Source organism: Bubalus bubalis, chromosome 6 (assembly GCF_019923935.1).
Source record: "Bubalus bubalis isolate 160015118507 breed Murrah chromosome 6, NDDB_SH_1, whole genome shotgun sequence".
Taxonomy (NCBI): Eukaryota; Metazoa; Chordata; class Mammalia; order Artiodactyla; family Bovidae; genus Bubalus; species Bubalus bubalis.
The window spans coordinates 22894944-22908257 of NC_059162.1; the positions used below are offsets into that span (position 1 = coordinate 22894944).

General features: G+C 47.4%; 3 non-coding genes across 3 annotated transcripts; 2 read left to right on the forward strand and 1 right to left on the reverse strand.

The window, feature by feature from the left end:
- Positions 1-3714: 3714 nt before the first annotated feature.
- TRNAN-GUU lies at positions 3715-3788 on the forward strand. Its single transcript has one exon. It is a non-coding gene; the product is annotated as a tRNA-Asn (tRNA).
- A 2079-nt stretch (positions 3789-5867) lies between these two features.
- On the reverse strand, positions 5868-5939 carry TRNAQ-CUG. Its single transcript has one exon. It is a non-coding gene; the product is annotated as a tRNA-Gln (tRNA).
- Positions 5940-7687: 1748 nt separating this feature from the next.
- On the forward strand, positions 7688-7843 carry LOC112585892. Its single transcript, XR_003110465.1, has one exon. It is a non-coding gene; the product is annotated as a U1 spliceosomal RNA (small nuclear RNA).
- The last annotated feature ends 5471 nt before the right edge of the window (positions 7844-13314 follow it).

Here is a 13314-nt window from a genome sequence, read left to right on the forward strand (position 1 = left end):
ACAACATTACGTAAGTTCAAACAGTTAAGTAGACACATGCAAACATAAACAAAGACCCAGTCTAACTTTAAGACATGAAATCGACAATGTCTGAAATGAACTGTATTGCAGGGGATTCACTTCAGTTCAGTCGCTCAGTCGTGTCCGCCTCTTTGTGATCCCATGAATTGCAGCATGCCAGGCCTCCCTGTCCATCACCAACTCCCGGAGTTCACTCAGACTCACATCCATCAAGTCGGTGATGCCATCCAGCCATCTCATCCTCTGTCGTCCCCTTCTCCTCCTGCCCCCAATCCCTCCCAGCATCAGAGTCTTTTCCAATGAGTCAACTCTTCTCATGAGGTAGCCAAAGTATTGGAATTTCAGCTTTAGCATCATTCCTTCCAAAGAACTCCCAGGACTGATCTCCTTTAGGATGGACTGGTTGGACCTCCCTGCAGTCCAAAGGACTCTCAAGAGTCTTCTCCAACACCACAGTTCAAAAGCATCAATTCGTCGGCACTCAGCCTTCTTCACAGTCCAACTCTCACATCCATACATGACCACAGGAAAAACCATAGCCTTGACTAGACGGACCTTTGTTGGCAAAGTAATGTCTCTGCTTTTGAATATGCTATCTAGATTGGTCATAACTTTCCTTCCAAGGAGTAAGCGTCTTTTAATTTCATGGCTGCAGTCATCATCTGCAGTGATTTTGGAGCCCAGAAAAATAAAGTCTGACACTGTTTCCACTGTTTCCCCATCTATTTCCCATGAAGTGATGGGACCAGATGCCATGATCTTTGTTTTCTGAATGTTGAGCTTTAAGCCAACTTTTTCACTCTCCACTTTCACTTTCATCAAGAGGCTTTTTAGTTCCTCTTCACTTTCTGCCATAAGGGTGGAGTCATCTACATATCTGAGGTTATTGATATTTCTCCCGGCAATCTTGATTCCAGCTTGTACTTCTTCCAGTCCAGCGTTTCTCATGGTGTACTCTGCATAGAAGTTGAATAAGCAGGGTGACAATATACAGCCTTGACGTACTCCTTTTCCTATTTGGAACCAGTCTGTTGTTCCATGTCCAGTTCTAACTGTTGCCTCCTGACCTGCATACAGGTTTCTCAAGAGGCAGGTCAGGTGGTCTGGTATTCCCATTTCTTTCAGAATTTTCCACAGTTTCTTGTGATCCATACAGTCAAAGGTTTTGGCATAGTCAATAAAGCAGAAATAGATGTTTTTCTGGAACTCTCTTGCTTTTTCCATGATCCAGCAGATGTTGGCAATTTGATCTCTGGTTCCTCTGCCTTTTCTAATCCAGCTTCAACATCTGGAAGTTCATGGTTCACATATTGCTGAAGCCTGGCTTGGAGAATTTTGAGCATTACTTTACTAGCGTGTGAGATGAGTGCAATTGTGCAGTAGTTTGAACATTCTTTGGCATTGCCTTTCTTTGGGATTGGAATGAAAACTGACCTTTTTCCAGTCCTGTGGCCACTGCTGAGTTTTCCAAATTTGCTGGCATATTGAGTGCAGCACTTTCACAGCATCATCTTTCAGGATTTGAAATAGCTCCACTGGAATTCCATCACTTCTACTAGCTTTGTTCGTAGTGATGCTTTCTAAGGCCCACTTGACTTCACATTCCAGGATGTCTGGCTCTAGGTCAGTGATCACACCATTGTGATTATCTGGGTCATGAAGCTCTTTTTTGTACAGTTCTTCTGTGTATTCTTGCCACCTCTTCTTAATATCTTCTGCTTCTGTTAGGTCCATACCATTTCTGTCCTTTATCGAGCCCATCAGGGACCATTTAGAAAATGCAGAGGATTATTTTTGATAGGAATTGCACTGACTCTGCAGATCACTTCGAGTAGTACTGGCATCTCAACTACCCTGAATCTTCCAATCCATGGAGGCTGTCTTTCCTTTTCCTTAGGGGTTCTTTAATTTCTTGCAGCTATGTTTCACAGTTTTCAGTGTTCAAGTCTTTCACCTTCCTTAATAAATAATTAAGTGATATTATAAGTGGAATTGTTTTCTTAATTTCCTTTCCAGATTGTTCACTCCTATTGCATAGAAACACAGCTGATTTTTGCCTGTAATGTACCTATTATGCAGAATTCAGTTGTTGACTGTGGTAGTTTCCTTGTGTGCAGGGTTATTGGGGAATTTTATATGTACAGGAGCACCCATTTGCAAAGAGAAAGACAGACAGGAGGTTACCTGTTTTGGGTTACCAGTAACCCCTGAGTCTTGGACCAGTATGCACAGCCTAGGCCAGAGAAATGGAGATAGGCGGGGAGTCTCTCTCTTTGCAAGCAAATTCAATCGGCAGGATTAGGGCGACCCCTCCAGGACCCCTGAGGCCAGAAAAGGGCGGATTCCTATCAGCTCAGCCAAATGCCCCCGATTAGACAGCGGAGGTTATTTACGGTGTGGCAGGCGAAGGCAATGGCACCCCACTCCAGTTCTCTTGCCTGGAAAATCCCATGGGCAGAGGAGCCTGGTAGACTGCAGTCCATGGGGTCGCAAAGAGTCGGACACGACTGAGCGACTTCACCTTCACTTTTCACTCTCATGCATTGGAGAAGGAAATGGCAACCCACTCCAGTGTTCTTGCTTGGAGAATCCCAGGGACGGGGGAGCCTGATGGGCTGCCGTCTATGCGGTCGCACAGAGTCGGACACGAGTGAAGAGACTTAGCAGCAGCAGCAGCAGCAGCAGCAGGCATCCTCCTCCGGGGGGCACCTGCAGCCCTAGCGAGGCCGAAGCTGAAGGGGAAGCTGACTCCAGGCCTTGGGGCTTCGGGCGGGGTCTGGGCTGCTTCAGAGCTTGAGTTCTCTGGCGCGATGTCCGCCTCGCCATCCCACCCATCTGTTAGGTGGGCAGTAAGGGACAAGCCACCAAGTCCAAAAGGTGGAACCACACGATGTTGCTGGCGATGATCAGACAAGAGAAGCCCGTTCTTTGTTAGGATACGAATTCAGACCCAAGCAACTAGGTGCGGAACCGTCTTGGGTGGGGAGCTCAGAGCCGGTCCAGGTGGTGCCATCTTGGACTTTCTAGAACTTTTATCTGTTCCTAAAATCACGTGCTAGAAAAAAAGTTTTGAAAACGACTGACCTGAAAAATCTAGGTTTCTCTAGGGCTGAAAACTTGCAGGAGTCATAAGAATTCTCGGTCTACCGACCACTCCCAGCCGCTGAGACGGAATGCATCCACCGCCCAGCATTTCTTGGGCGACTGCTGGGTGCCAGGCCCCGTTCCGGGCATGGTGAGCCAACTCCAGGTCATGCCCCGTGGAGTTTATTCTCTGGAGGCGCCGAGAAGGGGCAGTGCAGTGGGGACACAGCCAGTTGCTGTTCTTGTCCCTTGCGACCTCCAGGGCCCCGGGGCAAGTGCCGTGAGTGCGACCGGTGAGGCCGATCACGAGTGGGAAGTGGAGGACTTGAGCCCGAGAGAAGCTCCAGTTGTCTCGGGTAGCGGGCTGCTTTGGAGGCGGCCAGGAGGAGGCGAGGACGGTTGTGGGCTTCGCGTTGTTTCGTCCGAGCCCCAGCTCACTCGGGTTCCGGGTCCGCCGCCTGGCGTGCTCGGCGCCCAGACTCAGTGTCTCTGGTGCCGGCGAGTTGAGCCAAAATAGAGACGTTTGAATCTTTTTTTCGCGGCGGTTGGAAGGGACCGGGGAAATCCATTCTCATTGCAGGATGTTACAGGAGATGCTTGTAGCAGTTGGTCTCTGTGGCGCAATCGGTTAGCGCGTTCGGCTGTTAACCGAAAGGTTGGTGGTTCAAGCCCACCCAGGGACGAACTCGGCTTTGAATCTAGCGATGTCTCAGCCGTTAGTTTTATGCATCTGCCCTTTGACTTCGTCCCCAGCACCCGCAATCCCCAGCCTGTGGATTTCCTCTTGTGCTCCTTCCTCCTGGTTTTTACCTGGTGCCGTTGATCTCTCTGCACCACCCTGAGGCCTGCCCTCACTAAGCCATCTGCCTTGAACCTGCCAGGACAGTTGCCAGTGGATGAAGACACACGCACCAGGGGTTGGGGGGTGGGGGGAGGGGGAACACCTTACTCAAGCTATGACGTCGCAGATTAGGCCCTACGTCACCACCTGCAGGGGCACAGCAAAGCCAGGTCTCACGATGCCTCCACCCTTTCTTGTGGAACTATCATTTTCTTCCTTCCTTCTCTTTCTTTTCTTGCCGCGTCGCAGGTTCAATAATCCAGTTTCAGAACACTACTGTTATCTTCCATTCCCTCCAGCCCCGCTGCAGACAATTCCCGCTCTTTCCTCTAGCCCCAAGGAATGTATTTGTATGTATTGAATGTATTTGTATGTATTTATGAATTCACAAAGATTCACAAACATCCAATTCCAATTCGGAACTACAGGGTTTTTATTGAATATCTATCTTTTAAGTGAATCTCTTTCTCTAACACCAAGCATTTTTGTTTTTAAGGGTACTACTGGGAGTAATAGAAATAGGATATTCCAGAAAGTCCTTCACTTTTTTTCACATTGCATAGACAAAACAGTACATAATAGCAAAAATACCGCTATCAACGGTATTCATTCGCTGAATACCGCTCAGTCCTGTCGGTCAGTCACTCAGTCGTATCTGACTCTTTGCGACCCCATGGACTGCGGCACCCCAGGCTTCCCTGTCCATCACCAACTCCCGGAGCTTGCTCAAACTCATGTCCACCGAGTCGGTGATGCCATCCAACCATCTCATCCTCTGTCGTCCTCAACAACTATATTGGGGAAAGCAATTTTGGGGTTTGTTGTCCTGAGGTATACATAAATTGTTGCTTTAATTTTATAACTATAATTGGATGTAGCTTCCAACTTAAATCTAACTAAATAAGGTATATTCACTATAATCTAGCCTTGACTATAAAGGCCAGGATGAAGTTGGATAAGGGACCCTTGGTCTCCAGAGACGCTGGATCCGCGGCCCTGGCTCTTCTTTCTGCCTGAACTTGGGAGGAAAGGACTAGATTTCCTGGTGTCAGTTCAAATCTTAGCCTGGCAGCGGCTTTTCGTGTCCAGCGGAGACTTAGGGGCGAGAAATTCTGGAAAAAAAAAAAAAAAATCGAATAAATCGAAGTAAATTGAAATCAGATCAGTCGCTCAGTCGTGTCCGACTCTTTGCGACCCCATGAATCGCAGCACGCCAGGCCTCCCTGTCCATCACCAACTCCCAGAGTTCACTGAGACTCACGTCCATCGAGTCAGTGATGCCATCCAGCCATCTCATCCTCTGTCGTCCCCTTCTCCTCTTGCCCTCAATCCCTCCCAGCATCAGGGTCTTATAGGATCAATTAAAACGCGAAATAGAATTGGGTACATGAATTAAAATACAGTTCTTCTCACCGGAAAGCTGTCAACCTGGCTGATCAAAGACATAACAGCCCCCGCGACCATTTATTCACAGGGACAAGATGTGCGGTGAGAAGCCCCCTCAGTGGGCTCAGCTTCTGCCTTTCACCCCGGAGACCCAAGGTGACCCGATGGGGTGGAGGTGGCAATGGCTCGGTCGTTGCGCCCCTTGGCGGGGCCGGGCCTCCGATGGCCAGCGATGAGCAGAGTTTAGGTCCAGCGGGAACGCCCCGGGCTCGACCCCCACCTGCCCGCCACCTCTCCGTGGATCATGGACCTACACAGCTCGAATAATAGGTTTCCGGGACCTCGGCTGCTGAGGGGGAGGCTGCAGAGCATGGGGGACACGTGGCCTCTTTCGCGGGACCCAGAAGTTCTGGTCTCGAGAGCAGGAGGGAGGGGGATGCTGGGGCGGGAGAGTAGGTCCACTCGAGTTCGCTTTCACGAGGAGACTGAGTTCGGGCTAAGCGCGTAAAAGACACTTAGCTCAGCCTAAAGAGAAAGGTCCCACCGAGACTCGAACTCGGATCGCTGGATTCAGAGTCCAGAGTGCTCACCATTACACCATGGAACCGCCGGTGGCCTAATACTCCCGCCGCTGAGCCAGGCCTGGTGCAGCCGCGCCGGCCCAGGACCCGCCTCCCGCCCGGCGCTCTCATCATCCCGCCGGGAGCAGCTTCCTCCACAACGCCAGGGGGCGCCTGACTCGCCGGCCCGCAGCCGTCTCTTCAGGTTTGGACTTCGTGGAATGAGACGAAACCTATTCGGGGGGAACAACAGGGAAGGGCTTTTTGGGCCTTCTCTGCCGGCATTTCTAGAGTTTTCTACCCAGAAGTAAAATTCTCGCCAGAAAAAAAGTTCCTTTTCTTTTTGCAGTTGTCTTCTTCCCGCTGCCCTGGGAGCGCTAAACATCGCCAGAAGAGCCCTTCGGACTTCGTGGGATGTCCCCTTCCTAGGACCCCAGGTCCAAGGGTAGTAGAATCGCGGGGCACTGCCAGCTTCCTTGGGGGACAGAACGTCCTCTCTGTGTTGGGAACCCGATCGAAGCCAAAGCGACAGCGGCCCCGCACGTCGCACTGCGAGCACCCACGCCGCTGACGCCCAGTGGGGTGTGGTCGGATGTGAGCAGCTGACAGTGTTTCTTCTGGGCTGTTTCCTTCCTAACCTTCCTTCTCCTCAGCTTTCAGGGTTCACCCCCTCCCCGCCCACCCGCGTCCCCAAGACGGCGGCACCCTCTCGGTTTTGAAAGGGGAGCTCGGCGCCCACGGGCTGCCCTCTAGACGTTTCCATTCTCCCGACGTTTATATGCTTCAGCGGCCAGTTTTGAAGTTTTGAACATCGGCCACGCTTAAAAGCCTTTCACACCCTCCCATTCTGCAGAGGGGGATGCACGAGTAAGAGGGGCACGTAGCTGACTCCAGCCGGAGAGGCTGTGTCGTCGCCTGTCACCTGGGCGGGGGCTCCCGAGATGGCGAGAAGCAGGCAGCCAGGGCCGTGCGCCCGGCTTTGGGGCGTCGAGGGCCGCTCGCTGGTGTCAGCGCCCAGACGTCCGCTTGTTCAAGACTCAGCGCTGTGTTGTTTGTGTTTTCAGCACAGGAGGGAGGGCTTGGGGAGCTCGTTCTCACCCCATGTTAACAGCATAAGATTTTATAATCCTGCTCTGTGAGTACCGTACACGAGCATGACTGTTAATTGGGAAACTGGTGGTTGAAGCCACCACGGAACGTTCTAGTCTTACTTCAACTTAATTTCCTGCTTCCAAGTCTCAAACTTGACCAAAGCCTCCCCTGCTGCCTGTATCCTCCAGGCAGCAACCTCAAGCGGTAGCTCTCAATTCCCGTTCTCACTGTCCTTTGCTCTGTAGACACAGGCGGGCAGCTGCTGAAACTCAGTAGTTCCTGGATCTTCACTGTTTGGCCCCAGGATGGTTTCTCCCCGCCCTCATCAGGTGCAACTGGTCTCTGCACTATCTGCAGCCCTGCAACTACCCTGACCTGAATGATTCCACACAGATTCCAGGAGAACTACCAGGCTGCAGAGGCTGAAGGCACAGGCATGGGAGTCACCATGGTCAGTCTCCAGGCTGGTGCACATCAACAGCTAGTATTAAGTATGCCCTTACAGGATGCCACCAACACTTTGATTTGAGGTGTTGCATCCTTACATTTTAAAAAATTAATGACATTACTTTTTAGGACAGCTTTAGGTTTACAGGTAAATTGAGCACATAGTAGAGAGTTTTCACACATACTCTGTTGTTCCTAACCCAATTTCTTGCATTAGTGTCATGGGGGGGAATGGGAGGGGGGTGGTTGGGGGGGGGGGGTCAAAGATCTCATGATCAGGAAAGTGGTTTTCCAAAAAGTGAAGTTTTATCTATTGCACTCCAGATGTGCCAAACGCTTTGATTTCCCCAAATTTGGGAAACTCCAACGCACAATTTGTGGTAATGGGGGACTGAGTTTGTACTCTCCCCTGACAGTTAATGGTTAATTGTGGTAGTTTAGTTTTGCTAAGTTGTGTCCGTCTCTTGCAGCCTCATGGACTATAGCCCATCAGCCTCCTCTGTCTGTGGGATTTCCCAGCCAAGAATACTGGAGTGCATTGCCTTTTCTTTCTCCAGGTGATTTTCCAGAACCAGGGATTGAACCTGGGTCTCCTGGATTGCAGGCAGATTCTTTATCGACTAAGCCACCTGGGAAGCCCTAATGGTTAATAACAGACCATTTAAATATATATTCAGTAGTCTGTGTGTACTTTTGGGGGCATTTCCTAGATTCATTTTCCTGGAAGACAAATGTTCCTGCTCCCCTTCTACGTTGCTTTGGGGAATAAAAATGCTGTATTCCTTTCCAGTGCCAGACTGTGAATTGACAGCCATCATAGTTCATGAGGATTAAGGCCCTAATCAGCCAACCAGAATACTTTATTTCAGAGCAGTTGCATTTCCCATTTTCCCCTGGAAAGGGAGTGGATCAGGTTATTCCTTTACTGCAGAAACACCAGAGATGTTGAACTCAGGGAGACCTGTGTGACCTGTGCCTCTTCCATCCTGGGGAGGACAGATATTTCTAACATCTCACCTGACTTTCCCTACTTTCTTTTCTCTCTATAACTGGCATGGCCATACTCCCAACCAACAAATGGTGGTATCTAGTGCTGTGTCCCCTGCTTAGTAACTAAGGCACAGGATCATTTTAGACCACCAAGAGGAGGAATTTCTGGGATCCCTTTTGGAGCAACAGATGAGGTTCCTGAGAGAGGGTTTGGGAATCTCTATTCCTCCTTCAGAGCCTGGTTTGTAACCTAAGGATTTGAAATGTCTGCCTTCTCTCCCTGGCTCTCCAGGGAACATAAGTCAGCCTGGAGGCAGTGTTTCCTGAGAGACTCTCCACAAAACCTTCAAAGCTGGAACTTTCCATTGGGCCACTTTGTAGTCATGTTCACCCTTTCCTTTGAAGGACCTTTTGGAGATTAGAAATAATCAAGGGTGACATGCTTTTAAAGAGGCATGTCCTATATAACTACTACGTATAAAATAACTGATAATTAATGAGAATTCATAACTAATGATAACTAAGAGAACCTACTATGTAGCACAGAGAACTCTACTCAGTGCTCTATGGTGACCTAAATAGGAAGGAAATCCACGAAAGAGGAGATATATGTATATGTATAACTATTTGACTTTCCTATACAGCAGAAACCACATTAAAGCAACTATACACCAATAAAAATTAATTAAAAAAAATAAAGAGGCATGTTGACTCACAAAGGAATAGTTTTCACAACAAACCTCAGAGGAACATCCCCTCAGCCTTTGGGCAAGGGGCTGTGAGGACTGCATTCCCCAACATATAGTTAAGCAAACATTGTCCTTAGGACTGGTATGGTGCATTTAAAATAAAAATATTTTTTTAAGTATAGTTGATGTAAATTATTATATAATTTACACATGTACGGAGAAGGCAATGGCACCCCACTCCAGTACTCTTGCCTGGAAAATCCCATGGACTGAGGAGCCTGGTAGGCTGCAGTCCATGGGGTCGCAAAGAGTCGGACACGACTGAGCGACTTCACTTTCACTTTTCACTTTCATGCATTGGAGAAGGAAATGGCAACCCACTCCAATGTTCTTGCCTGGAGAATCCCAGGGACGGAGGAGCCTGGTGGGCTGCCGTCTATGGGGTCACACAGAGTCGGACACGACTGAAGTGACTTAGCATAGCATAGCATACACATGTACAATATAGTGATTCAGAATTTAAAGGGTATATTCCACTTATTATAAAATATTGAGTATAATTTCAGTGTTGTTTTATATATCCTCGTAGCTTATTTTATACATAGTAGTTTGCACCTCTTAATCTCTACCCCTATTTTGCCCCTCCCCCTTCCCTCTCCTCACTGGGAAGCACTAGTTTGTCCTCCATATCTGTGAGTCTGTTTCTTTTTAGTTTCATTCACTAGTTTGTTATATTTTTGTAGATTCCACATATAAGTGATGTCTGACTCACTTCACTTAGCATAATACTCTCCAAGTCCATCCATGTTGTTGGAAACATCAAAACTTCATTGTTTTTATGGCTGAGAACTATTCCATTTATTATATATACCTCATCTTCTTTATCCATTCTTCTGTTGATGGACATAGATTGCCTCCGTATCTTGACAGTTGTAAATAATGTTGCTATGAACATTGGGTTGCATGTATCTTTTAAAATTAGTGTTTCTGTTTGGTTTTTTCACTTTTTTTCCAAATACATACCCAGCAGTGGGATTGTTGGGTTATATGGTAGTTCCCCGGAGAAGGCAATGGCACCCCACTCAGTACTCTTGCCTGAAAAATCCCATGGACTGAGGAGCCATGGGGTCGCTAAGAGTCGGACACAACTGAGCAACTTCACTTTCACTTTTCACTTTCATGCATTGGAGAAGGAAATGGCAACCCACTCCAGTGTTCTTGCCTGAGAATCCCAGGGACGGGGGAGCCTGGTGGGCTGCTGTCTCTGGGGTCGCACAGAGTCAGACACGACTGAAGCAACTTAGCAGCAGCAGCAGCAGCAGCATGGTAGTTCCCACTAACAGTGACCATAGTTCCCTTTTCTCCACATCCTCACCAGCATTTGTAATTTGTGTTCTTTTTGATGATAACCATTCTGTAGCATGAGGTGATATCTCATTGTGGTTTTGATTAGCATTTCCCTGATGATAGATGATGTTGAGCTTCCTTTCCATTGGCCATCTGCATGTTTTCTTTGGGAAAATGTCTGTTCAGTTCTTTTGCCCATTTTTAAATTGGGTTGCTTGGGGGGTTTTGATGTTGAGTTGTATGAACTGCTTATATATTTGTATATTAACACCTTATTGGTCAAGTGTTAAGGGTTTTCCTTAGTTCACAGTTTCACCATGTTTGTGACTGTGTTCTTTATTTTGTAAAAGTATCTTTTCAGGATCTTGATATTTTCCAACTGATTTTATAAAAGGGATGCCACACAAACACAAACTAACAGAAACTGGATTTACTCTCCCACCTGAAACAGCAAAACAAAAAAACAACAACAAACTGAACAAAATAGATGAGACAAAGATTTTCAAGAGACTGGGCATCAGGCAGTAAAGGTCAGGGAGTGAGACCTGAGAAATGAAAAACAAGCAGATAAGCCCTGCAGTTGCTCCAGTTCACCACTTGGAGAGAGTTTCTAAGCGTGGCTGGGGAGAGGCAACTGAAAAGAAGCCCAGTGGGCCTCGTTGAGTTGAGGACACTGAGCTGAGTTATTGTTCCCCATCCTCATCTTCCCTTTCAGCAGGTTGAACCTATTGGTGTCTGCTGTTGTTATTCTATCTACAGACAGATATCCAGGCTGAACTGGGAACAGTCCTCCTTGAACTGCCTTCAGTAAGGAATGTGTATCCTCATTCTGTATCCCCCCATGGAAACAGCACAATGCTTTACCCACAGGGTTCCGTAAATGCCTTCATGGAACTCAGCTAATTTAGGATTCATATTATCTAGATGAGCAGAGATATTATATTTTATAGAACATGATGGGATAGAGGAGGGAATCAAGGAGCATTAGGCTATTCTGTTTCTAACAACACTAAAGACGTATCAACCAAAGTGCCGGACCTCCATACATTCTTACTGAAAAACGTGAAGTTGCTTTACTCTCTTTTAACTTTACTTATTTGATCTAAAATTTAAGGATAAAATACCAAGTCCTAAAAAAAAAAAAAACCAAGTCCTACAATTCTAGGACTATGACTGATATTTACATTGTCTTTGAAACAGGGTGAGAATTTTAAGTCCAAAAGGCCTTACCTTTTCAGAGAGAAGACAAATTGTTCCTGATTGTTATGACAATGATAAATCTATAAGACTTATTAAACTTGCCTCTTAATTTCTCTTGCTGACCAAGACACAGACAGTAGAGACAGATATCAGCATTTTCTCTGGAGACCTTGGCAAGACTGACTACTTTGAACCAACATGGAACCAACAACAGCCTAGTTATCCTGAGGCTGAAACCTGTGTGAGAACCAGGGTTGTTGAGCCACGGTAGGTCACCAGTTGTTGGAAAAGAAAGAAGGGTGAACTGGACAAACACTGACGTCATCCCTAGGCAGCCCTGACCACTTCCCCCAGTGAATCCACCACCATTACACTTCTCATGACTTCTTGGTTACTGGACTGAGAGCTCCAGCCAAGTTGAAATACTATTATTAATCATCTTTGTATTCATGACTCCAGCTACTTAATCAAGCGCTGAGGGGGTCTCAGTGGTGGTTGTTCACTGACTGAATAAAAGTGGTTGTATTTCTATATATAGGTCTTTAGAATCTGTAGTAATTTCAGCTATATACTTATCCAAATATCCTATCAGAGATGCTCTGCTTTCTCCCAGGATGTAGCAAATTTTCTTCCTTAAAGAGGTGCCTACCCTACATCATCTGCTCCCTTTGACACTGAACTTTGATGACTCTGATAAAGACCCTGCTCTCCTCAGTGATTCCTCTCAGTGGTTCATTAGGAAGGTCGTAAGTAGGCCATTAGGAAGAGATGTCCTTAGCCTACCCTCCTACCCTGTGGGCTGCCTCAACACTGTAATTGAGAAGAGCCCCACATTATGTGGAAATGCTCCACTTGTATTCTTCTTCCCACTACTTTGATATCTTCAGATAAACCTTATTGATATCTGAACTCCAAGTTGTTAACAAAGCATAAGGAAAAGTAGGCTCTTACAAATATTTAAGAAATATTGTGTGTAAAACCTTTCAAAGTATGCATGCAGAATATTATTAGTATCTATGCTTCAGAGATAGAGAGGCAATGGCACCCCACTCCAGTACTCTTGCCTGGAAAATCCCATGGACGGAGGAGCCTGGTGGGCTACAGTCCAAGGGGTCGTGAAGAGTCGGACATGACTGAGCGACTTCACTTTCACTTTTTACTTTCATGCACTGGAGAAGGAAATGGCAACTCACTCCACTGTTCTTGCCTGGAGAATCCCAGGGACGGGGGAGCCTGGTGGGCTGCCGTCTATGGGGTTGCACAGAGTCGGACACGACTGAAGAGACTTAGCAGCAGCAGCAGCATGCTTCAGATGGAAGGGTCTCCTTATCCTGGCCCCTCCATACCTCAGGGAAGAACTGGTTAAGAAAAGAATGGGCATCTCCAGCCCTTTTCCAAATATTCTTTATCCCTTTAAGCTCACACTTACTTGGGCATCCAGTGTGGGGGCAGTTCCAGGTGTGAGCAGCAGGGTTCAGGACAGAGCCTCAAGGTCTATGCCTCCTTCCCTTGGAATCGGCACTTCCTAGTAGTGTAAGTGAATCCTGATCCATCTGTGGATCTCCTTGCCAGGTGCACAAGTTACTGTGGAGTAAGTTACTCTCCCTGTCCTCCCTGCTCAGCTCAGGCTTCTCCTTGAGGACTTGGATAATGCTGT